This window comes from Schistocerca serialis, chromosome 8, assembly GCF_023864345.2.
Source record: "Schistocerca serialis cubense isolate TAMUIC-IGC-003099 chromosome 8, iqSchSeri2.2, whole genome shotgun sequence".
NCBI classification, from domain to species: domain Eukaryota; kingdom Metazoa; phylum Arthropoda; class Insecta; order Orthoptera; family Acrididae; genus Schistocerca; species Schistocerca serialis.
Window position 1 is genome coordinate 62,156,877 of NC_064645.1, and position 26,778 is coordinate 62,183,654.

General features: G+C 45.3%; 1 protein-coding gene and 1 non-coding gene across 2 annotated transcripts in view; both read right to left on the bottom strand.

Annotated features, from left to right (window-relative positions):
• The window catches only part of LOC126416388 (uncharacterized), a 123,749-nt gene extending 99,325 nt beyond the window's left edge, over window positions 1-24,424 (bottom strand). The window contains exon 1 of the mRNA XM_050084077.1: window positions 24,344-24,424. The gene's annotated coding sequence lies outside the window, so the exon portion shown is untranslated. The remainder of the gene's footprint in view (window positions 1-24,343) is intronic.
• Trnat-agu (transfer RNA threonine (anticodon AGU)) lies at window positions 16,013-16,089 on the bottom strand. The gene has a single exon. It is a non-coding gene; the product is annotated as a tRNA-Thr (tRNA).
• Window positions 24,425-26,778: the final 2,354 nt, after the last annotated feature.

Here is a 26,778-nt window from a genome sequence, read left to right on the forward strand (position 1 = left end):
GTGTCCGGAAACGCTTAATTTCCGTGTTAGAGCTCATTTTAGTTTCGTCAGTATGTACTGTACTTCCTCGATTCACCGCCAGTTGGCCCAATTGAAGGAAGGTAATGTTGACTTCGGTGCTTGTGTTGACATGCGACTTATTGCTCTACAGTACTAGCATCAAGAACATCAGTACATAGTATCAACAGGTTAGTGTTCATCACGAACGTGGTTTTGCAGTCAGTGCAATGTTTACAAATGCGGAGTTGTCAGATGCCCATTTGATGTATGGATTAGCACGGGGAAATAGCCGTGGCGCGGTACGTTTGTATCGAGACAGATTTCCAGAACGAAGGTGTCCCGACAGGAAGACGTTCGAAGCAATTGATCGGCGTCTTAGGGAGCACGGAACATTCCAGCCTATGACTCGCGACTGGGGAAGACCTAGAACGACGAGGACACCTGCAATGGACGAGGCAATTCTTCGTGCAGTTGACGATAACCCTAATGTCAGCGTCAGAGAAGTGCTGCTGCACAAGGTAACGTTGACCACGTCACTGTATGGAGAGTGCTACGGGAGAACCAGTTGTTTCCGTACCATGTACAGCGTGTGCAGGCACTATCAGCAGCTGATTAACCTCCACGGGTACACTTCTGCGAATGGTTCATCCAACAATGTGTCAATCCTCGTTTCAGTGCAAATGTTCTCTTTACGGATGAGGCTTCATTCCAACGTGATGAAATTGTAAATTTTCACAATCAACATGTGTGGGCTGACGAGAATCCGCACGCAATTGTGCAATCACGTCATCAATACAGATTTTCTGTGAACGTTTGGGCAGGCATTGTTGGTGATGTCTTGATTGGGCCCCATGCTCTTCCACCTACGCTCAATGGAGCACGTTATTATGATTTCATACGGGATACTCTACCTGTGCTGCTAGAACTTGTGCCTTTGCAAGTACGACACAACATGTGGTTAATGCACGATGCAGCTCCTGCACATTTCAGTCGAAGTGTTCGTACGCTTCTCAACAACAGATTCGGTGACCGATGGATTGGTAGAGGCGGACCAATTCCATGGCCTCCACGCTCTCCTGACCTCAACCCTCTTGACTTTCATTTATGGGGGCATTTGAAAGCTCTTGTCTACGCAACCCCGGTACCAAATGTAGAGACTCTTCGTGCTTGTATTGTGGACGGCTGCGATACAATACGCTATTCTCCAGGGCTGCATCAGCGCATTAGGGATTCCATGTGACGGAGGGTGGATGCATGTATCCTCGCTAACGGGGGACATTTTGAACATTTCCTGTAACAAAGTGTTCGAAGTCACGCTGGTACGTTCTGTTGCTGTGTGTTTCCATTCCATGACTAATGTGTTTTGAAGAGAAGTAATAAAATGAGCTCTAACATGGAAACTAAGCGTTTCCGGACACATGTCCACATAACATATTTTCTTTCTTTGTGTGTGAGGAATGATTCCTGAAAGTTTGGCCGTGCCTTTTTGTAACACCCTGTAGAACCCCTGATAGCTGTAGATACGACTCTGACAGGGGATATGTACATAAGCACCGTATCTTATCATCTGCATCCATTCAGGTTCACTGTGCATGCCGACGGACTCGGGCAATTCCAGCAGGACGATGTGACACGCAACACGTCCAGAATTCCAGAATGAGATTTTCACTCTGCAGCGGAGTGTGCGCTGATATGGAACTTCCTGGCAGATTAAAACTGTGTGCAGGACCGGGCCTCGAAGGCAAAGATCCCGAGTTCGAGTCTCGGTCCGGCACACAGTTTTAATGTGCCAGGAAGTTTCACGTCCAGAATTGCTACAGAGTGGCTCCACGAATACTCTTCCGAGTTTAAACACTTCTGCTGCCACCAAACTCCCCAGACACGAACATTATTGAGCATGTCTGGGAAGCCTTGGAAAGTGCTGTTCAGAAGAGATCTCCACCCCCCGTACTCTTACGGATTTAGGGACACTCCTGCAGGATTCGAGGTGTGAGTTCCCTCCAGCACTACTTCAGACGTTAGTCGGGTCCATGCCACGTCATACTGTGGCACTCCTGCGTGCTCGCGGGGACCCTACACGATACTAGGTAGGTGTACCAGTTTCTTTGGCTCTTCAGTGTAGATCAGCCGGCGGCAGCCTCTCAAGCCACTTTGACTTTTTTTGTTTTTCATTTTGTTCGTTGTTGATCGTTCTGTTTGGTCGTTGCGGACGTCACGTGATATCCGCTCAAGTTAGTTTTGTTGATCCTTCCACTCAGTTTTTTATTACAGAGGCCAACCAGCTCTCCGACCGAACACGCTGAGCTACCGTGGCGGCTAAGACTCGGAACCACTACACCACGTGACATTCGAGGGGGAGGACTCGTGGCGGGCGGACACTGTGATGCCGGTCGCTGTTCTTCGGACGCGCTACGCTTGCCGTAGCGGAGTAAAAGTCGTCGCGTGTGCTGTGTATAAGCAGTGCAGCAAAATTGTCGTGTGCAAAAGCCATGTTTTTGCGTGTGTGCGGCCAATTTGTCGTGGTAGGAGCTAGGCGTGGTCCTACCACGCAGCTGCTGCCGGTCTACTGGCAGCGCAGGGGCCGCAGGGATTTTGGTTTTGAGCTGTCTGACCTGCCACCAACGTGTCCCAGTCAGAAACTGCCGCAGGGCATCCTTCCTGCTCCTCCAAGAGTAGGAAAATTCCTACACCAGGGCCTGTGGTACTACCCGGATACCCGCGAGCACGACCCAGCCTAAACAGATGAAGGACACGATCCCTCCCATCACATCCACCATCGAAAATGGCGCTATGGAAATGATCAAACAGATTGCGCCAATGTTAGAAGGTGACCTCAACACATCATGTAGGGGTTGATGGGTAAAGTTTCAGGCGTCCACACCTCCAGATTACAGGACAATAAAAGAGAACTTCCAGAGAAATAATATTCATCATACGTATACGACATCAGAAAGAGACACATTCAGGGCTGTGATAAATGGTCTCCCCCGTGAAACAGACCCAGCAGAAATCAAGGCGGACCTCATCTTCAGCAAGCTCAAGGTCATAGAGGTCAAACAAGAAACGTGTACCTCTGACGCGGCAAAACCAGGTGAAGGTCGCAAGAAGCGCGCACCTTGAGCGCGGAGGCTGCTACCGCACAGCCACAGTCGTCCCGCAGCTCTCAACCGGCGGCGTTTGTCGACGAGCTGAGAGAGCTGCGGCAACTGTTTTCAGGATTCAGCATCATTACCTTGTTCACCACGTTTGGCAAAGCTACGAGCTGCACCTGATGCTCTAGCAAAATTCATGATCAGTGCCGAAGGAGCGGTGGATCCCCTTAGGTCCACAAGAATAAAAATTGCAACATGGAACGCCAACGGCGTTAACACCAGCAAAATCCTTTTGGAAGACTATCTCGACAGGCATGACACCCTCAGTCATCCCCCCAGATGAGCCCAGTATTCCTGGCAACGCGGACACAAATTGTAATATAATCCGCTGAATTACAGGCCTATATCACTAACGTCGATTTGCAGTAGGGTTTTGGAACGTATACTGTATTCGAACATTGTGAAGTACCTCGAAAAAAACGATTTATTGACACATATTCAGCATGGATTCAGAAAATATCGTTCTTCTGAAACACAACTAGCTCTTTATACTCATGAAGTAATAACTGCTATCGACAGGGAATGTCAAATTGATTCCATATTTTTAGATTTCCAGAAGGCTTTCGACACCGTTCCTCACAAGCGTCTTCTAACCAAACTGCGTGCCTACGGAGTATCTCCTCAGTTGTGCGACTGGATTCGTGATTTCCTGTCAGAAAGGTTACAGTTTGTAGTAATAGACGGAAAGTCATCGAGTAAAACAGAAGTAATATCCGGCGTTCCCCAAGGAAGTGTTATAGGCCCTCTGTTGTTTCTGATCTATATTAACGACATAGGAGACAATCTCAGTAGCCGTCGTAGATTGTTTGCAGATGATGCTGTCATTTACCGTCTTGTAAAGTCATCAGATGATCAAAAGACTTGCAAAATCAGTTAGGTAAGATATCTGTATGGTGCAAAAAGTGGCAATTGACCCTGAATAAAGAAAAGTGTGAAGTTATTCACATGAGTACTAAAAGAAATCAGCTAAATTTCGATTACGCCACAAGTCACACAAATCTGAAGGCTGTAAATTCAGCTAAATACAATTACAATTACAAATAACCTAAATTGGAACGATCACATAGATAATATTGGGGGTAGAGCAAACCAAACACTGCGATTCATTGGCAGAAGACTTAGAAGGTGCAACAGGTCTACTAAACCGATAGCTTACACCACGCTTGTCAGCCCCATTCTGGAGTACTACTGTGCGGTGTGGGATCCACATCAGGTGGGACTGACGCATGACATCGAAAAAGTACAAACAAGGGCAGCTCGTTTTGTGTTATCGCGAAATAGGGGAGATAGTGCCACAGACATGATACGTGAATTGGAGTGGCAATCATTAAAACAAAGCTGTTTTTCGTTGCGACGGCTTCTTCTCATGAAATTTCAATCAGCAGTTTTCTCCTCCGATTGCGAAAACATTCTGTTGGCACCCACCTACATAGGGACAAATGCTCATCACGATAAAATAAGAGAAATCAGGGCTCGCACAGAAAAATTTAAGTGCTCGTTTATCCCGCGTGCCGTTCAAGGGTGGAACGGTAGAGAGACAGCCTGAAGGTGGTTCATAAAACCCTCTGCCAGGCACTTTATTTTGAATAGCGCAGTAATCACGTAGATGTAGATGTAGAAGTAGATGTAGATATTAGATATTTTTGTCGGGAAAAACTTATGAGTCTGACGGAAACGCGCCTGAAGCCCGACGACCGATTGGCTGTCAGAAAATACGCCGTCCACCGGTTCGACCGTGTGGACCGCCCAGGCGGCGGGACAGCGGTATTGGTTAAGGGCAGAGAAGGTGCTTCCGATCCTTGGAACGTCCGCAGACTCAGACTATCGAGGCTGCCGCTGTAGAAATCAAAACTGGCCAAAACCTTTGGCAAATTATTTCGGCCTACCATCTGCCCACTTCACACATCACTGCACAAGACCTTCAGGCACTGCTTAGGGTTCGCAATCGTGTACTGGTGGGAGGGGACCTAAATTCGAAACATAGAGGCTGGGGCTGTCGTCCGAGAACGCAAGTGGCACGAATGTGCGGGGGTTCATCGAGGGGCGCGCCACAAAAATCAAATGGTTCAAATGGCTCTGAGCACTATGGGACTTATCATCTGAGGTCACCAGTCCCCTAGAACTTAGAACTACTTAAACTTAACTAACCTAAGGACATCACACACATCCATGCCCGAGGCAGGATTCGAACCTGCGACCGTAGCGGTCACGCGGTTGCAGACTGAAGCGCCTAGAGCCTCTCGGCCACTCCGGCCGGCGAGGGGCGCGCCACCCTCAGTGTCATCGCCCCAGATGAGCCCACGCATATTCCTGGCAACGCGGGCAGAAATTCTGATATATTAGATATTTTTGTAGCGAAAAACATGGATCTCGATGCGACGGCCACAGTGCGCTACAAGCTGGACTCCGACCACAGTCCTGTCGTGCTGGATCTCGCCAGTGTCGAAGACGATGCCGGGAGGATGGCATACACACAAGTAATCACAAACTGGGGCAGATATACCTACCTGGTGAGAGAGAATATGGAGGAAAATTCCCCGCTCCAGACAGAAGGAGACGTGGACGAAGAGAAATTCGCTGGCATCCTCCACGCCTGTGCTCGTGCAACCAGCGTCAGGATAACCACAGATCCTGTCACCAGGTACCTGGCCCCTGACATCTAGAACCTCATAGTCGCCAAACGCAGGAGGCGTAGGCTGTGACAGCGCTACCGCTACCCAGCCGATCGCCGCCTGCTGCGGAGTCTAGAGCTAGAGGACCTGGTGAGACAACGACTACAAGAGCACAGGAGGCGCTGCTGGGGGGGGGGGGGGGGGGGACTAAGATCCGCCGAAGCAGGCATATCAACACGCAAAATCTGGAAATAAAGCGGCAGCGGAAAGATCCCACCAGAAAAAGACAAGCCACTGCACGGCGAGAACGGTCTTCCATACGACGAACAACAAAAGGTGGAAATAATGCCAATGATCCAGGTTATATGATATGGGCATCCTATTTGATCTAGCTTGTAGATTAGGCCATCCTGCCCGACGCGGTCAAATGTATTTTCTATGTCTAGGAGCACTGCTCCTGTTGCTTCTCTCCTTGCCCTGGCCAGTCAAATGTGTTCTACCATGCGAAGAATTTGTTGGATAGTGGACTAGTCAGGGCGGAAATCAAACTACACTACTGGCCATTAAAATTGCTACACCGATAAGAAATTGCAGATGATTAACGGGTATTCATTGGACAAATATATTGTACTAGAACTGGCATGTGATTACATTTTCACGCAATTCGGGTGCATAGATCCTGAGAAATCAGTAAGAACAACCACCTCTGGCCGTAATAACGGCCTTCATACGCCTGGGCATTGAGTCAAACAGAGCTTGGATGGCGTGTACAGGTGCAGCTGCCCATGCAGCTTCAACACGATACGACAGTTCATCAAGAGTAGTGACTGGCGTATTGTGACGAGCCAGTTGCTCGGCCACCATTGACCAGACGTTTTCAATTGGTGAGAGATCTGGAGAATGTGCTGGCCAGGACAGCAGTCAAACATTTACTCTATCCAGAAACGCCAGTACAGGACCTGCAACATGCGGTCGTGCATTATCCTGCTGAAATGTAGGGTTTCGCAGGGATCGAATGAACGGTAGAGCCACGGGTCGTAACACATGTGAAATGTAACGTCCACTGTTCAAAGTGCCGCCAATGCGAACAAGAGGTGACCGAAACGTGTAACCAATTGCACCCTATACCATCACGCAGGGTGATACGCCAGTATGGCGATGACGAATACACGCTTCCAATGTGCGTTCACCGCGATGTCGCCAAACACGGATGCGACCATCATGATGCTGTAAACATAACCTGGATTCATCCGAGAAAATGACGTTTTGCCATTCGTGCACCCAGGTTCGTCGTGGAGTACACCATCGGAGGCGCTCCTGTCTGTGGTGCAGCATCAAGAGTAACAGCAGCCATGGTCTCCGAGCTGATAGTCCATGCTGCTGCGAACGTCGTCGAACCGTTCGTGCAGATGGTTGTTGTCTTGTAAACGTCCCCATCTGTTGACTCTGGGATCGAGACGTGGCTGCACGATCCGTTAAAGCCATGCGGATAAGATGACTGTCATCTCGACTGCTAGTGATACGAGGCCGTTGGGATCCAGCACGGCGTTCCATATTACCCTCCTGAACCCACCGATTCCGTATTCTGCTAACAGTCATTGGATCTCGACCAACACGAGCAGCAATGTCGCGATACGATAAACCGCAATCGCGATAGGCTACAATGCGACCTTTATCAAAGTCGGAAACGTGATGGTACGCATTTCTCCTCCGTACACGAGACATCACAACAACGTTTCACCAGGCAACGCCGGTTAACTGCTGTTTGTGTATGAGAAATCGGTTGGAATCTTTCGTCATGTCAGCACGTTGTAGGTGTCGCCACTGGCGCCAACCTTGTGTGAATGCTCTGAAAAGCTAATCATTGGCATATCACAGCATCTTCTTCCTGTCGGTTTAATTTCGCGTCTGTAGCACGTCATCTTCGTGGTGTAGCAATTTTAATGACCAATAGTGTAGAATATTTGTTGTAAAGTTTAGTCCATAATAGTTGCTTTTGTTCTTTATTTATTTATCAGAAAGCACATTGGTGCAAGGCTACTGGCCGTGACATTCAAAGTTAAGGAGGAAATTGCATTGGTTTTATGGAAAAGAATTTAACGTTTCTTATGTAATGGATATTATTGTTACTTTATTTAGGACGTGAAAGTGGCCAGGCTTTGATTATTTAAATATGTTAAGATGTAAAATAATGTAGAATAAGCTGTAGCCAATCAGACGGACGGCTTCAGGAAAGGGAACTGCCCTAGTCAGTTGAGAGAGGATATTCGGCGCGCGGGAAAAGCGGCCGGAGACGGGCAGAGGGGCAGTGCTGGTGCAGGCGCGAAGGCGGACAGTTCTGGTCTAGACACCAAAGGGTATAATTCGGATTGAGACGCGAAAGCGGACAGTCGGTCTGTAGGCAGCTAGGAAGTGAAACGACTTAGAAAATTTCGCTTGGTGTGGTATCGCTGTACGTAGTCGCTGAGCGGTGAGCAGCCGCGCGCTTGGTATGAACTTTTCGTGTAAATGTCGAGGTGGAGTACCGGACTTGCGTTTCGCGATGAGACTGTGAGTGATCGAACTGTGTCAAATGGATATGCGCTCGAATGTAACAGTAACTCTAAATACGACCACTTTCGCAATTAGTTTGCTTTCTCAATAAACATTATTCTAACCAAATCGTAACTGAGTGGCCTACATCATTTATGGGTCGTTAATGTAGTTCCCGATATTATTATTACTGTTATTATATGTTGTGTTAACTTTTTATTTCGCAAACTTGCCATCAGCCAGATAATTTAACCAAAGGGTCATAAGTGTCTAATTTAGAGCGTGTAATGCGACACATCCGCTTCAACCCCTAGACGAATTTTGGCCAAGACATTTCGACAAAGAGGAACCGCATGTGATACCGAACGTCTTTGAGATGTTAGCACGTGGTTCCAGCCAGAAGCGGCATCTTCAACGGCGATTCATCGCGCAGCGGCGGTTGCAGTACCACAGCAGAGGCTACGAAATCTTCAATGTCGGCTTCAACTGCAACATCGGCAGCAATACCATGGCAGAAGGATCCAGCACGACCAAGCTAAGTGCCAGCGCTGATAGCGAGATTATGTATGATTCTGTAATTCAATCGCCAATAACAGACGTCGCTAATGTTAAACAGTCGGCCAGTTTGTGTGGGTCCGAAAGTACTAGTGAGCTGCTTAGCCCGAAGTCGGAGCGGGAGAGCGTGATCGGCGGTGAATTTAGTAGGGCAAGCAGTCCGAAGTCAGGCAAGGGAGATAAATTTGTGCGAGACATGATATCGCCATTAATGGAAATGCTAAGAGGTTTGGGATCCAAAACTGATTCTGTTAAAACCGATATGGGATCCAAAACTGATTCTTTTAAAACCGACATGGTTGACGTAAATTTAAAAATTGATTCGGTTCAATCCGAAATAGCTTCGGTTGTGACAGACGAAGTAGGTGAAATGGTTAGTGAAATCGAGGAATTGATAAATGAAGAATTGAAAACCATTCGGGTAGAAATGGGCAAAATTTCTGATGAAGTTGGGATACTTGGCGCTAAGGTAGATCAAGCGGAGAAAAATCTCAGTTATAAGGCGGAGAAGTTGCGGGAAGATCTGGGAGGCAATGTAAGAAATTGTATGAGAAGGCACGATGATCTAATGGCTGAAACGACACAGGCTATTAGCAACTTATACGTTCGAATAGGTAAAGGGGAGAAAGAAGTAGATAAAATAAAGGAACAAGTAGAAGCTGGCATTAAAATCGAAAGTAGTGAAGTTAAAAAGCAAATCAATTAAATAAAAAAGCGAATTGAATTCTTTAGCCGCATATCAAACCTGTACAGTGATCAGTGTTCCGTGGATGAACTCAGGATCGATCAAATGTTTTGGAAACGACGGGAAATATCACCCAGTAAATTTTATAGCAGCATTCAGAAGATAAAATTCATGAAAAGACATTTGGAAGGTGAGTCGCAATCATGCGCAAATAGACACAGTGATACGTTCACTACCTACGAAATATTTGAAAGCAGTTTCCTGGACAAGTTCTGGAGTGAAGCGAAGCAAACGTGACTCCAAAATGAGTTTCTGAACGGGCCAACATTTAATTATGGGAAAGGATCGATGTGAGAATTTTGTAAACGTGAACTCTGGAGATTAATGCATGTGAAACGTCCATTGGGAGTGCTTGTTGAAATTACGACGCTGAAAAAGAGGCTACCCGAAAATTTGCAGTTGGATCTAATGCACAGTCCTAGCAGCTAAACAGACGAATTTTTTGTCTTTGTAGAAAAATTAGAACGGGCGTTGAAATTTAAACCGCCAAGTAAGCAGACAAATAGTTTTCAGAGTGGAAATTATAGCTACAGTCCGAGTGATTACTATGGAAGACATCCGGGAAGTTATCAACGGAACGCCAACAGCAGTTTTAATAAGGGAAACGGTAACATGAACACATCCAATGATAAATTTCAAAGGGGTAATGGGAAAGGATACTTTCGTGTCAGGGACCGACACCAAGAACTTAGATTTAAGGGACCGGCACCTGGCGAAATGAACCAGCGTAATGGGAGGTCGGGAAATTAAGTTTCGCCGCATCTCCGGTCCGGAAATTGCAAACTAAACCGGCGATGAATAGGACGCGAGTAAACTGAAATGTGCTGGGTGTCAATAAATCGGCAGAAAGGCGTCAGAATATTGAAATGAAATTAGTAAGAGATGAGGATCAAATAGGTAAATTATCAAATCAGATCGTAAGTAAAAGGCGTAGTCTTAAGGTGATGAAAGGTAACGATAAAGGCGATGACGGCGATTTGGGGCTAGATGATTTGTTTTGTGAACGTGAGACCAGGGAGTGTGTGAATGTTAATACAATGAAAAACTCTACGTGCGAAAAGGAGGCTGAGGTGGAGCTGAATTTGGTGGAGTCAGGCGGTATAGAAAATTCTAAAGAAGTACTAACCAGCGGTAACGATTATAGTGATGAAGGTGATAATGTTTCAGGTGATATTGTTGTTAAGGAGGTTAATAAGGGCGGCGTAGCATTTGTCTTCACAATGTTTTGCAGACTTATGCTTAATAGGAAGACTGAGAGTCCCTCTCTTTGGCGAAGACTGTTATGAATTTGAAATGCATCTGAAGTTTCTCTCGTGAATTTCACTTTCGAGGCCGTACCCTTTAATGCCAGTGCCGTTGTTTTCCTGACGAGTTTGAATTACACTAAAGTATGGAATAATGTTTGCCTATTTCCGAATTACAACACTTTTTTCAAGTCAACAAAAGTTAACACAGTACATCTAAATCTTCTTATTTACAAAATTATCTTTAGGTTCCATATCATTCTGTTTTATAAAAAATCGTTCTTTGCAAAATCATGCCTGATACTGCTATTTTGTCGAAAACTGACATTCTGAGCCCGTGGCTGTGCATAAAATATAGATTGACTCTTACGTAGAAGATGACAGCAACCAGCCACATTTTCAATGCTCTTTATTTATTTAAATTGCGCCGTTACCGGTTTCGAAGCGACAGGTTCATCTTCAGACGGCTAGTTCACGTTAAGATACATTTTACGTTAGCTTTTGCCTTTTGTTTTTTCAACTGATGAAATATCCTTGGGGAGGTTTTTCATCGGCACCACCATCCCAAGAAAATTTCATCAGTTGGGAAAACAAAAGGCGTAAGCTAACGTAAAATGTATCTTAACGTGAACTAGCCGTCTCAAGATGAACCTGTCGCTTCTAAACCGGTAACGGCGCAATTTAAATAAATAAAGAGCATTGAAAAAAGTGGCTGGTTGCTGTCATCTTCTACGTAAGAGTCAACCTAAATGCTGCCTGATACTGTCCTATTAATGGATCTGCCTGTTCCTCCAGTCGAAACAGATTTATACAGAACAGACAGCAATGTGATTCCCCTGCAATTATTCGAATCTTTTTTATTTATTTTTTTTGTGAAAGGGCATGAATTAACGCACATTTCCATTCTGCAAGTATTTGTTCAGTTTCTTAAATGTTTGATATAATTCTACGAGATGCTGTGTGAGATTACTGTCATTTAATTTTCGTATTTCTGCTATGATTCCATCTTCCTCAGTGCCATGACCATAGAAATTGTTAAAAATTTTCATTACATGTCAGATCAGAAAATGTTAGTAATTTTAATTACATTTAAGACCATAACTGGGAGCAGACTGAGGCTTTCAGGCGCACGGAACAGACTGATGGCGCCGCGCTGGGTAGCCGTTCGGTCTTAGGCGCCTTGCCACGGTTCGCGCGGCTCCCCCCGTCGGAGGTTCGAGTCCTCCCTCTGGTATGGGTGTGTGTATTGTCCTTAGCGTGAGTTAGTTTAAGTTAGATTAAGTAGTGTGTAAGCCTAGGGACCGATGACGTCAGTAGTTTGGTCCCACAGGAACTTACCACAAATTTCCAAAGAAAGACTCGTGACAAACAGATGGAGAAACGAGTTCCGAGGCAACCGAAAATTTCTCAGCAGCTGACCAAACACGCCAGTGAGGATTATTCTTGATGGTTTACCAATGCGACGAGGGCTGAGGTCACAGCTGTCAGTGGTAACCTTCCGACGAATGTAATGGAGCTATTTATAGGGGAAGTTAGAATGATAGTCAAACATTAAGACGATAGCATGTCGAGGAAAGCTTCCAGCGGAATATTACCGCAAGATATTGCAGAGGGATATGTCCACCCAGAATTAATGCAGAACGGAATAAAAGCTCAGGGAGGGGCAGATTAAAGGAGGGTAAAGATTCGACGAGTAATCCGAGCAGCCGGAGTGCGGTGACAGAGCAATAGCCACTTTGCTGTATCTCTCACGACGAGATGATTGATAGGCAGTGATAAGACACAGGTAAACAAAATAAAGGGTTTATTACGACCACCGCAGAGTGATTTAATAACAAATGAAAACCTGAAACTTCCTGTCAGATTATAACTGTGTGCCGGGCCGAGACTCGAACTCGGGACCTTTGCCTTTCGCGGGCAAGTGCTCTACCATCTGAGCTACCCAAGCAGGACTCACCCCCCTCCCCCCCCTCCTCACAGCTTTACTTCTGCCAGTACTTCGTCTCCTACCGTCCGAACTTTACAGAAACTCTCCTGCGAACCTTTCAGAACTAGCACTCCTGAAAGAAAGGATATTGCGGAGACATGGCTTAGCCACAGCCTGGGGGATGTTTCCAGAATGCGATTTTCATTCTGCGGCGGAGTATTCGTTGATGTGAAACTTCCTGGCAGATTAAAACGGTGTGCCGGGCCGAGGAGACGAGGTACTGGCAGAAGTAAAGCTGCGAGGACGGGGCGTGAGTCGTGCTAGGGTAGCTCAGATGGTAGAGCAATTGGCCGCGAAAGGCAAAGTTCCCGAGTTCGAGTCTCGGCCCGGCACACAGTTTTAATCTGACAGGAAGTTTCATATCAGCGCACACTCCGCTGCAGAGGAAAAATCTCATTGTGGAAACGAAAAACTCTTCTCAATAAAAAAGTAATACAACGTCTCAGACACTAACAAAAAATGGTTCAAATGGCTCTGAGCACTATGGGATTAACATCTGTGGTCATCAGTCCCCTAGAACTTAGAACTACTTAAACCTAACTAACCTAAGGACATCACACACATCCATGCCCGAGGCGGGATTCGAACCTGCGACCGTAGCAGTCGCGCGGCTCCGGACTGAGCGCCTACAACCGCGAGACCACCGCGGCCGGCTCAGATACTAACAGGTTAATGCCTGGAGCACACAGTGAATAAACATAGTGGGACGTGAAGACCATGCCACCGATAATCCCTAACGACGGAGGTTGAGCGTTCGGTGTAGTTGGCCTATAGGTACGTCTTGGGATATTTCAGGAAAGTCGTAGGTCCCGCTACGGTTGCTTCTGTCTGGGATCTGATTGATGGGCTGCTAAGAGCTCTGGTGGAGCGAACTGCGGACGCATTGGCTTGCGCCGCCCTATATAGCCGGGGCGCGGAGGAATTCGTGCCGATCCAGTTCCGCACACGTGACACGGCGGAGGAAATAGGTTCCTAGCACGGAGGAGAACCTCTGGTGGAGCTTGCCCTGCCGTCTGTCAGGGAGGCAACGCCTTGTGCGTATGCAACTCTGTGATGCTACAGTGTCTCAGGGGTTGCCGGTCTCTTTAGCCGAACGTCGGTACATGGCACACTTCAACTACGAGAAGACGGTGGTAGATTCTGGTAGACACGTGTCAACAGCTAGCTAAGCAACAGTTTTCAATATTCAATGGAACAGCACTGAACACAGACAGTACAAAGAACTAAGAGGAATTTCAGCGAACAGCATGAACAAGTTACTGATTGGTACTTGTCTCTTGAATTATAGGGCAAGTGGCCCTTGACTTCTAAGAGTCGATGATTTAAGATTTAGGTCAAGTGGTCAGTTGTTAGCAGGTCGGGTGGCTGTGAGGGCACTCCTCTCTGCTAAAGGTCATACCTAATGATTATTGAAAGCATCTGGCCTTCTGTTAAGGGGTTTTGGTCTGACACCTCAATAAAAAAAAATGTTTTGGATAGAACTTTAAACAAATTGACTAAAAGTAATAACTTGCTATTTTAGCCAACTGGACGATAATTATCAACCTGTCGTAACTGAACACATATTCCAACCAAGGAGGTCTCCTCTCTCTCATCTGTTCTATAAAGGTTGACAAACCCATATTCGATTTAGTCGTGATCGCGCCATGCCAATAACACCGCAGCCAAAGAGAAAAATAAATGGAGTGGGAAACTGTGCCGGGACGCGACAGCGGAAGACTTGTTATTTCTCAAGGAACTGATTATTTCCTTTCTTGCTGAGGACTATGTCATAAAAGGCAGACATCATCATCATCATTTCAGCCTTTTTCCCACATCATGTGGAGTCGGTGTTACTTTGCTGGATCCTTCTCTTCCAGAAATGCCTATCGAGTGCTTCTTCTCTGAGCCATCCTTTCTCCCGTATGTCCCCTGCTACCTTGTCTTTCCATCTCAGTTTCGGTCTTCCTCTTCTCCTTGATCCTTCGATTTCCAGGTCTTCAACTATTCTCCCCACGTAGTACTCCCTCATCTCTGCACATGTCCATACCATCTTAGCCTACTTTCTTGGATCTTCTTGCTTATGGACCCTACTTTCAATGTTCCCCTGATGTACTCATTCCTTAGTCTATCCTTTCGTGTCATCCCAGTCATCCACCTTAACATTCTCATTTCTACCATTTCAATCTTTTCTGCACTATACAGCATCGCAGGCCTCACCACAAACTTCTGTGTCCTCTCCACCAGTTGCCTTAGTGCAAATTACTGACAGTCGTACATTAACTGAGCAAAGTTGCGCTACATATGGTGTGACAGTTTCTACAAGTAAAATTCAGGTGATGGCAGTTTGAGCATTAAAACGAGTAAGATAAAAATTTTGATCGTCAAATAATCGAAGAAATTAGTGAATTTAGTATAGTGGCTTACCAGCCCGTGCAGCGTATCGCACAGCATGCAAATCCGCGTTGGTACACCGGCGAGTCTAAGTGCATCTGCCACTCTTGTTTAGGCAAAAACTAGGTTGGCCCTAGTTTATGGGTCAGAAAATACAAACGGTTAAAATGCGATCACACACAGACAAAAGTTTACACGATTCACAGACTTCCCTCCCCTAGGCAACTTACGACTGCCAAATATTGAGCTCAGCTAGGGCGGCATTAACGCTAACAACGAGAACACACGGCAATTCGATGCAGCTCTCAGAGATACTCGAGAAAATCAATTCTGAACTTTCCCGACTGTCTGTACCATAAAGGAAGAACATCATTCCGACGGCCCACGCGGTTCTCTGGTAGAATGCTCGCCTATTGCTTAGATCGTCTGGGTTCGATTCCTGGCTGTACTAAACTTTAAACAATGATACATGCTTCATGAGGATTTCCGTGAAGCGTAAAACACATAAGAATGAAAAAATATTTGATTTGTAAAGTTTTTTTAAGTCAAACAATGTTTATTAACAATCTGTTCTAAACGATCGGTAATTAAGTCCTGTACTTATATCTGTCATGAAAATTGAATTTTTATGAGCAAAATGTAATCAGAAATATGAAGACTGGCATGTTTCATTACTATGACTATCAGATACGTGTTAATTTGCACGTATCTGATGAATTTTGTATTTAAATCATGAAGGTTTTCTAGACACAGAGGAATTACAGACAATGGATGCGAGTGGGGACCGATTTAAATTTATGGGGCAAGTTGAAAGTTTCTGCCGGACTGGGTTTCGAACCCAGGTCTACTGCTTACTAGGCAGTTGCTCCGACCACTGAGCCATCCGGACCGGACAGAGACGTCACTCGCGCCATTTCACTGATTCCCGTAGGCGCTCGAGCCCGGTGTGCATCCGCACTGAAGAGATCATTGGCCGCCTTCGTCTTAGTATATACGTAGAAGGTATTCCAACCCAACAGGAAAAAATGAAGAAATAATGACCAAAACGAGACAGGGAACCAGTAATTACCAGTCTCGAGCGCTACTGATGGTTTTTTTCTTCGTATATTATTTTATTTTAGAGGCCTCAGAAATGCTACTAGAATATGCACTTCTGTTTCGAACTTCACATCAACGGGGAATCGAATGCAGGTCCATTCTACCATATAGCCACGCTGCCTGACCACAAAAAGGTTATATTAGATTAGATTAGATTAGTACTTGTTCCATAGATCATGAATGCGACACTTCGTAATGATGTGGAACGTGTCAGGTTAATAAAGGGTGTATACATAAGATATTACATTACACAAAATATTACATGACAATTTTTTTGGGGTGAAAGGTGGGGAAATTACCCACTTACTATATCCAAAAATTCATCTAATGAATAGAAGGAGCTGAGATTCAGAAACTTTTTTAATTTTCTTTTAAATGCTATATGGCTATCTGTCAGACTTTTGATACTATTAGGTAAGTGCCCAAAGACTTTTGTGGCAGCATAACTTACCCCCTTCTGAGCCAAAGTTAGATTTAACCTTGAGTAGTGAAGATCATCCTTTCTCCTAGTGTTGTAGCCATGTACACTGCTATTACTTATGAGTTCGTTCGTATTGTTAATAAAAAATTTCATAAGTGTATATATATATATATATTGAAAGGTGGCTACACTGTGCCACTGCGCCAGAGATTGCGCCAAAGAGTACTATTAAGCCGCCTCCACAGTGCGTGTTAAGAGATCGTAGCAGTCAGTGCTAGTAGAGAGTTCATGGCAGTCAGTGCTAGTAGAGAGCTCGTAGAGGACAGTATGTGTTAAGAGTTCCTACCGAGATGTGCTAGTGGGCACTGCTTGTCGTGAAGTCGGAGCGATATGTTGTAGTAAAGAGTGTTGTTCCATATTTTATGCAGTTATTTGATGGAGAGATAGCAGATGTTATTGTAATGAGTGCATTTCGTCAATATATATGAAGGTAAAATCCACAATGTTCTTTTATTATTTGTGTGTCTGAAATAATGCGTCACTACAGGTTCAGTCAACAAAGCATCTGGCTTGTGTTCTTGTATTAGAGTGAATTCTGGTTTTCTTGCGTAATTATAGTTTTTCTAAATTTCTTTTGTCACGTCAGTATAATTGATATTTAAGAATTCTTGTCTTGTTTGAGAAGAACCGTGCCAGATGTGGACGTTGAGTCACACTCCCACATATAGAACAGTTACTTTTGTGCTTATTGGTTTGTAGGTTTTATAGTTGCTGGGGGACTTAATTAATTAACTGTGTTTACGAAAATTTTCTTACATTGTTTGTTGCAGTCAGATAGCGTAATAATACTAGTCCGGGCCAACCGTTTACGAGACACTGCGTAATCGGACATACAGTTACTAAAACAAAAAATATTCTCAATCATAAATTTAATTAAGCCCCCATGCAATATATATATATATATATATATATATATATATATATATATATATATACACTCCTGGAAATTGAAATAAGAACACCGTGAATTCATTGTCCCAGGAAGGGGAAACTTTATTGACACATTCCTGGGGTCAGATACATCACATGATCACACTGACAGAACCACAGGCACATAGACACAGGCAACAGAGCATGCACAATGTCGGCACTAGTACAGTGTATATCCACCTTTCGCAGCAATGCAGGCTGCTATTCTCCCATGGAGACGATCGTAGAGATGATGGATGTAGTCCTGTGGAACGGCTTGCCATGCCATTTCCGCCTGGCGCCTCAGTTGGACCAGCGTTCGTGCTGGACGTGCAGACCGCGTGAGACGACGCTTCATCCAGTCCCAAACATGCTCAATGGGGGACAGATTCGGAGATCTTGCTGGCCAGGGTAGTTGACTTACACCTTCTAGAGCACGTTGGGTGGCACGGGATACATGCGGACGTGCATTGTCCTGTTGGAACAGCAAGTTCCCTTGCCGGTCTAGGAATGGTAGAACGATGGGTTCGATGACGGTTTGGATGTACCGTGCACTATTCAGTGTCCCCTCGACGATCACCAGTGGTGTACGGCCAGTGTAGGAGATCGCTCCCCACACCATGATGCCGGGTGTTGGCCCTGTGTGCCTCGGTCGTATGCAGTCCTGATTGTGGCGCTCACCTGCACGGCGCCAAACACGCATACGACCATCATTGGCACCAAGGCAGAAGCGACTCTCATCGCTGAAGACGACACATCTCCATTCGTCCCTCCATTCACGCCTGTCGCGACACCACTGGAGGCGGGCTGCACGATGTTGGGGCGTGAGCGGAAGACGGCCTAACGGTGTGCGGGACCGTAGCCCAGCTTCATGGAGACGGTTGCGAATGGTCCTCGCCGATACCCCAGGAGCAACAGTGTCCCTAATTTGCTGGGAAGTGGCGGTGCGGTCCCCTACGGCACTGCGTAGGATCCTACGGTCTTGGCGTGCATCCGTGCGTCGCTGCGGTCCGGTCCCAGGTCGACGGGCACGTGCACCTTCCGCCGACCACTGGCGACAACATCGATGTACTGTGGAGACCTCACGCCCCACGTGTTGAGCAATTCGGCGGTACGTCCACCCGGCCTCCCGCATGCCCACTATACGCCCTCGCTCAAAGTCCGTCAACTGCACATACGGTTCACGTCCACGCTGTCGCGGCATGCTACCAGTGTTAAAGACTGCGATGGAGCTCCGTATGCCACGGCAAACTGGCTGACACTGACGGCGGCGGTGCACAAATGCTGCGCAGCAAGCGCCATTCGACGGCCAACACCGCGGTTCCTGGTGTGTCCGCTGTGCCGTGCGTGTGATCATTGCTTGTACAGCCCTCTCGCAGTGTCCGGAGCAAGTATGGTGGGTCTGACACACCGGTGTCAATGTGTTCTTTTTTCCATTTCCAGGAGTGTATATATATATATATTGTAAGGCTACAGTGAAGATCCCTAGCTCTTTAAATAAGTGTCTACAGGATTATCTTGGATGAGCTCCAGCAATTATTCTGATTACACGCTTTTGTGCAATGAACACTCTTTTACTCAATGATGAGTTACCCCAGAATACGATACCATACGAAAGCAGAGAATGAAAATAGGCGTGGTAAGCTAATTTACTGAGATGTATATCGCCAAAATTTGCAATGACCCTAATAGCATAAGTAGCTGAACTCAAACGTTTCAGTAGATCTTCAATGTGTTTTTTCCAGTTCAACCCCTCAACAATGCATACACCTAGAAATTTTTAATATTCAACTTTAGCTACCGATTTATGATCGATTTATTAATGGTGTCATTCCATTCACTATGTGGAACTGTATATACTGTGTTCTGTCGAAGTTTAATGACAGCCCATTTGCAGAGAACCACTTAATTATTTTCTGAAAAACATCGTTTACAATTTCATCAGTTAATTCTTGTCTGTTGGGTGTGATAGCTATACCTGTATCATCGGCAGAAAGTATCAGCTTTGCATCTTCGTGAATATAGAATGGCAAGTCATTAATATATACACTCCTGGAAATGGAAAAAAGAACACATTGACACCGGTGTGTCAGACCCACCATACTTGCTCCGGACACTGCGAGAGAGCTGTACAACCAATGATCACACGCACGGCACAGCGGACACACCAGGAACCGCGGTGTTGGCCGTCGAATGGCGCTGGCTGCGCAGCATTTGTGCACCGCCGCCGTCAGTGTCAGCCAGTTTGCCGTGTCATACGGAGCTCCATCGCAGTCTTTAACACTGGTAGCATGCCGCGACAGCGTGGACGTGAACCGTATGTGCAGTTGACGGACTTTGAGCGAGGGCGTATAGTGGGCATGCGGGAGGCCGGGTGGACGTACCGCCGAATTGCTCAACACGTGGGGCGTGAGGTCTCCACAGTACATCGATGTTGTCGCCAGTGGTCGGCTGAAGGTGCACGTGCCCGTCGACCTGGGACCGGACCGCAGCGACGCACGGATGCACGCCAAGACCATAGGATCCTACGCAGTGCCGTAGGGGACCGCACCGCCACTTCCCAGCAAATTAGGGACACTGTTGCTCCTGGGGTATCGGCGAGGACCATTCGCAACCGTCTCCATGAAGCTGGGCTACGGTCCCGCACACCGTTAGGCCGTCTTCCGCTCACGCCCCAACATCGTGCAGCCCGCCTCCAGTGGTGTCGCGACAGGCGTGAATGGAGGGACGAATGGAGACGTGTCGTCTTCAGCGATGAGAGTCGCTTCTGCCTTGGTGCCAATGATGGTCGTATGCGTGTTTGGCGCCGTGCAGGTGAGCCCCACAATCAGGACTGCATACGACCGAGGCACACAGGGCCAACACCCGGCATCATGGTGTGGGGAGCGATCTCCTACACTGGCCGTACACCACTGGTGATCGTCGAGGGGACACTGAATAGTGCACGGTACATCCAAACCGTCATCGAACCCATCGTTCTACCATTCCTAGACCGGCAAGGGAACTTGCTGTTCCAACAGGACAATGCACGTCCGCATGTATCCCGTGCCACCCAACGTGCTCTAGAAGGTGTAAGTCAACTACCCTGGCCAGCAAGATCTCCGGATCTGTCCCCCATTGAGCATGTTTGGGACTGGATGAAGCGTCGTCTCACGCGGTCTGCACGTCCAGCACGAACGCTGGTCCAACTGAGGCGCCAGGTGGAAATGGCATGGCAAGCCGTTCCACAGGACTACATCCAGCATCTCTACGATCGTCTCCATGGGAGAATAGCAGCCTGCATTGCTGCGAAAGGTGGATATACACTGTACTAGTGCCGACATTGTGTATGCTCTGTTGCCTGTGTCTATGTGCCTGTGGTTCTGTCAGTGTGATCATGTGATGTATCTGACCCCAGGAATGTGTCAATAAAGTTTCCCCTTCCTGGGACAACGAATTCACGGTGTTCTTATTTCAATTTCCAGGAGTGTATTAAGAACAGCAGAGGACCCAAGACCGAACCTTGCGGCACTCCATTCTTGATTGTTCCCCAGTTTGAGTGCGTCCTTATTTTAAGATAGTAAAGAATACCGGGAATTCTCGAAGTCTGTTTCCTCAAGAATCTTTTAGAGTTGCAACTGCTTTGGGATACTGATGTTTGAGTTCTAAATTTCACGTACCATGCATATAAAAAAAATTACAAAAATCCGATTACCGTGCAGTCTCCTTGTAAGTAAAAGAAGAGGAAGAAGAAGAAGCACAGCTCACATACCTATAGGAAATCGGACTAAGTTTTAATGAAGTTTCTAAGATTTAAGCGTTTCGACGGAGCAACGCTACGGGCATTAAAACGTACTGTTCGGCAGCAAACTTCATCAGAGTACACAGTGTTATAGCCCTTCGATAACTGATGTCTAAGTGCTAAAGCTAGACTGTAACTTCTGACCTAATAAGACAAACAGAATCGCCTGAAATGAGATTTGATATTACACGAATTAAATTTGTAGTCATTTGTAGATCTTACAAAGAAATGCAGAATAAAGTGGAAGAATCATGTTCAACTTGTCGAAGGCCGTGGTGTGTCTAAAAATACCGTAACCAAAATCTCAGAGAAAAATTAAATATTGGCCATCCTTTTAAACGATGGCGTGACCAGTTCTGCATCTGAAGAGGCCAGCGGGTCTAATCCAAGATGTTGATGATGATAATACTTATTACTTTATCACCTTGTGGAAAATTTCTCTTGTACAGGAGATAAAGAGTCTTCCGGTTGAAATTACCTCGTCATGTGGACAACACGAGTAACACATTCGAGTGTGAATGTCACCTTTAGACCTTTGCGTTTATATGTTTGTCCTTTGCACTACGTCCATGTTCAAATGCGTTCGAATCTACTGCTGGACAGTCAGCGAGCTTTGTTTTCGACTTTTTCCCACATCATCGCAAGTAATTTGTCGTATAGTTTAAGAAATCTTCCGGATCAGTGGTTCGAATTTCCGTCAACAGATTCCCATGTGAAAAGCCACTCCTTTTCTTTAAGAACTCATGAAGCAATTTCGTCTATTTCATTGTTTTCGTTTTTTTCAGCCATAATTATGGCATACGCTTTCTCCTGGTTCGACATGTTGAATATTGAACGGCTGAGGGCCCCTTTAAGGTCTATAGGCATTAGTTCATCTTCGGTACTATGAAATAGATCTCTTGTACTGAAAGCTCTTTGGTTTCTATATTTTTGGAGGAGGTACTTAGAATCAAGAGAAAGAGTCCGGTAAATATGGGCTCTAAAATCTGTACCTTAAGGGGAGGTTTACTATCTTAGGCCCGAAAAAAGCTTGTTCTTCGAGAATATTTTCTCTGGATGTGCTATATATATCAATTTCAAATTTAGTCAAAATGTTTATTGACATTTACTCTACAAACTGAAATTTTTTCGACCGGAAATGTCGAAGAGCAAACGCGGAAGTGCCATCGGAATGAAAAAAAAATTCTATGTAAACCTCCAATCACGGTATGTCACAGGTCAGCTGGCTCTTCTGAAATCAAAACTGAGTTGACGTTAGAGAAGTATGTAAGATTCTTTAGGAGTTGTACTTCGCTTAAGTTATTTGGACCATAGGAAACAAAATGGCGGCCGTTTGAAAAAAATAGGGCGGCCAAGTTAAAATATTTATAGTTGATGGATCGGAATAAAAGTGGTACAACACCTAGACAATTTAGTTAGCTTCGACGGAAACAAAGAATCACGACAATCGGTTCAGTAGATTTGAAGTTGCCATATCGCGCGTTAGAAAAAGTCATTTCGAGAAAAATGCGTTTGAAGTTTTGACTACATATAAATGCAATATTATGCAACTTACGTTCAATCTGCTATTCCGGGTCCATAAATTAGTCCTTCCTCTTCCTCATACAGGGCGTTCTGCTCGACCTGGGCCATCCTGCGCTGCTCCAGAGCGCTCGTACAGCCGGTGACAAGCGATTTTCGGCCGCTTGAATCCCGTGGTTGTCCGAATGCTTGGAGAACTGCGTCGAATAGAGTCCCAGGGTGACGTCCATCATTGTCATGGTCTTCAAAATTGCTGAATACCCTTCGTTGAAACTGCTCACTGCCAGGAACGTCGCAATCTCAACAGTCTTCCCACCAGAATGCAAATGCTTGTGGGCTAACTTCGAAACACACGCGTTCAAACTTTCATTTGAATTTTGTGTGTTTCCTCCCAAGCATCGGTACAGTAACTCGTCCTCTGAAAGGGCCTCTTAGATGGGATGAATCACTTTTTGAACTTCTTTAGAGAGCGGCTGGTCGTGTTGCTATTCGTCCAGATGTCCGGTAGCCTCTGCAATGCGCCATTTGCACCAGCTAGTTTCCCCAGCCGGACAATTTTGATGTTGTGGGTGGTTATCCGTCGAACACTTGTGGAAATACGTTGCCCAAATCGCCTTCTTCATCTGTGTCACTGAATTGGAGTGCCGTCGGATTGCCAAGCCTTAGTACGTCGTAAGCTTCTTGATCATTTTATCAGTTTTAGTCATGGGCAAGCACATAGAATAATTTTTCGCGGCTGCAAAGTCAAAATTCCCGAAAAAAACTGGTGCGTGAAAAAGGCCGATTTGAGGCAGGTGCATTTTTTTGTTCAACCGCGAATAACACACATTTCCGTTCCGTATTCGGAAAAATCGTTTCAGGGGTGGATTCTAAACACTTTTATGGATTCAAAAAAGCTACTTAAAAAATCGATTTTTTGAACCAAAAGATAGTAAACCTCCCTTTAAGAACTATGGACACTTTCTCAGTAGAAGAGAAGTGTTTTGCAGAATCTAAGATGAATAAATTCCCACAGCTCTTAACGTATGCACTTTAGAGCCTGTGTTTGTTGACAGTTTTTTTCCTGATCAGTGTCACCTCATGTGTCCCACTGTCAAAGGTATCAGAAGATTTTCGCTTATAACTATTGACTCGGTCGTTAACCGACCAGGAAAGGGTCTCTTACCTCAAATCGATACATTTACCCTTCTCCATCATCCCTGGAAATTCCTTAACATAATAACAGACAGATCGTGTATTGTACATTATATCAAGAGTTTTAAGTAAAGCAACCGTCGTGTATGCAGAAAGGTTTACAGTGACTGCTTGAAAGTACTGTCCAATTAGTGCTGGTAAATCCATTTGGAAACTTACTTGTGTGCGTGGAGAAAAACAACGTGAGAAAGACGACGTGGCGTGCTTTGGCCTGCGCCCGCTTGCGCTGTAGAAGTCTTGCGAGCTTCTGTATGCTGACTGCGCGGCAGTCCTGCGCGTGCGCAGTAGAGCTGCGCGAAAGCCACGAGTAAATACATCACAAAGAGCGTGGGACGGCGGCACACGGAGCAGCTAGCTAGTCAGTCACTGAAGTAAATTAAACGTCTCAGCATTTTATTCTGTCCTTGTCGCGTGCTTCCTATACACTGGTAATGACTACTTGAAAGCTACACACTACAGTTTAATTAATAAATTGGCCTTTGAATGCCACGGTTAGTTTCACCGCACTCTCAATACTTCTAATCAATTCGTTATACGCTGTCGGTTCGCTATACACTGTCGGACACTCAAATTGTAACATCGTCAAAGCGGCCCGCAATAAATGGCAAATTCACATGGGGTGTACTCCATACTTCGATATTATTATTACATTTAATATTACAAAAGGTCCATTGCTTACCTAATGGTTACAGTAATGTACAGTAATACTACTAATATACAATTCTACTTCATTTACAACAAAAATAGTTGTCTATAAAGTTCTTCCTGCAATTTTTTTTTCTTGTAGTTATGCATTCTACGGAGGTCGACTAGCCGCTTCCAGGGCGTTCCCGTCCCAACCGGGGTAAAGTGGGCCAACTACTACCATGCCTTGTATTCTGAAAACGTATTTACTACCTCAAAAAACGCCAGCTGTTTGATAATACTAGCGTTCTAACTACCTCTAGTACTACATCAGTATTAAGAACGTTGTCTTAATTCTACATCATCTTAGAGTGTTTTAGAGGGAGGAGAGAAGACCGTCGTGCTAAACGGGGCATTCAGATCGTAGGCGATGGCCATACCAAAAGTAGGCTAGTCTGAATCCGACGGTAAACCCTGCCGAATAACATACATAGACTGCAAGACCTTGTTATTCAACACGGTATGGAGTCTCCAGCTCTCAAACATTCCTCCTACTCCGTCTTGCGTCCTATTCATTACGGCCAGCAGGTGGCCAAACCAGAGAGTGCCTACTGGTTATGTCTTGTTCGTTTCGAACAATCATAATCCCAAATACTGTTTCATTGCCGTATTAGAAATTGGATCAGTTATTTTGCAAGGTATCAGCATCGTTAAGAAATTGCATTACGTCCTGCATGCCAAGTCGTCTTCTACATACACTGACGGAGAAAAATCGCAACACCAAGAAATAATTAACGTAGAGTAATGAAATTTCGGGCATATGTTTGTCTAGGCAACAAATTTATGTGATTAACGTTGTAGAATCACAGGTTAATGTAAGCACGAGAAAAGCCGTTGCAAATGTGAAATTCTGCTGCCGGCCGCGGTGGTCTAGCGGTTCTAGGCGCTGCAGTCTGGAACCGCGCGACTGCTACGGTCGCAGGTTCGAATCCTGCCTCGGGCATGGATATGTGTGATGTTCTTAGGTTAGTTAGGGTTAAGTAGTTCTAAGTTCTAGGGGACTGATGACAACAGCAGTTAAGTCCCATAGTGTTCAGAGCCATTTGTGAAATGCTGATACATTAATACCCGGTGAAGCGCCAGAATGTTGAATACAAGCATGTGGGGGAGTTCATGCCTGTTGCACTTAGTCGGTCAATAAGGGAACGGTTAATGCGAATCACTGATGACGCTGGAGTTGTCATTCCATGACGTCGCATATGCGCTCGGGCGCAGAGAGATCTGGTAACTGAGGAGGTTAATGTAACACGTCGACACTCTGTAGAGCATGGTGGGTTACAGAAGCAGTATGGGGCGAGCGTTATCCTGTTGGAAAAAACCACATGGAATGCTGTTCATGAATGTGAAACCCATTTAAACACGTAAATTTTAACCATAAACAGTAATTTCTGACAGACGTGTATGGAAATATGTACTTGAGGAAAAGCTACGAAGAAAATAATTATGGAATCTTAATTACACTAAAGTGTAGAAGCTCTGTAAATGAAGGGAACATTTTCCATAAAGGGAACCTCTAGTAATTAATAAAAAATGTAAATGTATTATTGTAATTTCTTATTCGAGAAGTTATTCTCGAATAAAATAACAGACATGTACCGGTACTAAAATCGGAGTGTACTAGCTGTTGTGAAATAAACATACAGTTGTATATGTATTTTCAATTTTTATGTCAATTTTAATTGTTAATTAATCAAAAAAAGATTCTAAACAATGCCTAGGATTGTTCGGGATTGTTAAAAAAGTATAAATAGTTGTAGCCATGTTGGCAAAGGGAATCAGTACTTTGTGTGATGTTGGACAGAAAGCATGTTGCTTCTTGAGTAAGATTTATTTCAATATTGTAGGTATGTTACAACTTATTTCAGATTTTGTCAAGATGCTTTCAATTACAATTACTTTGAAATTGTAAT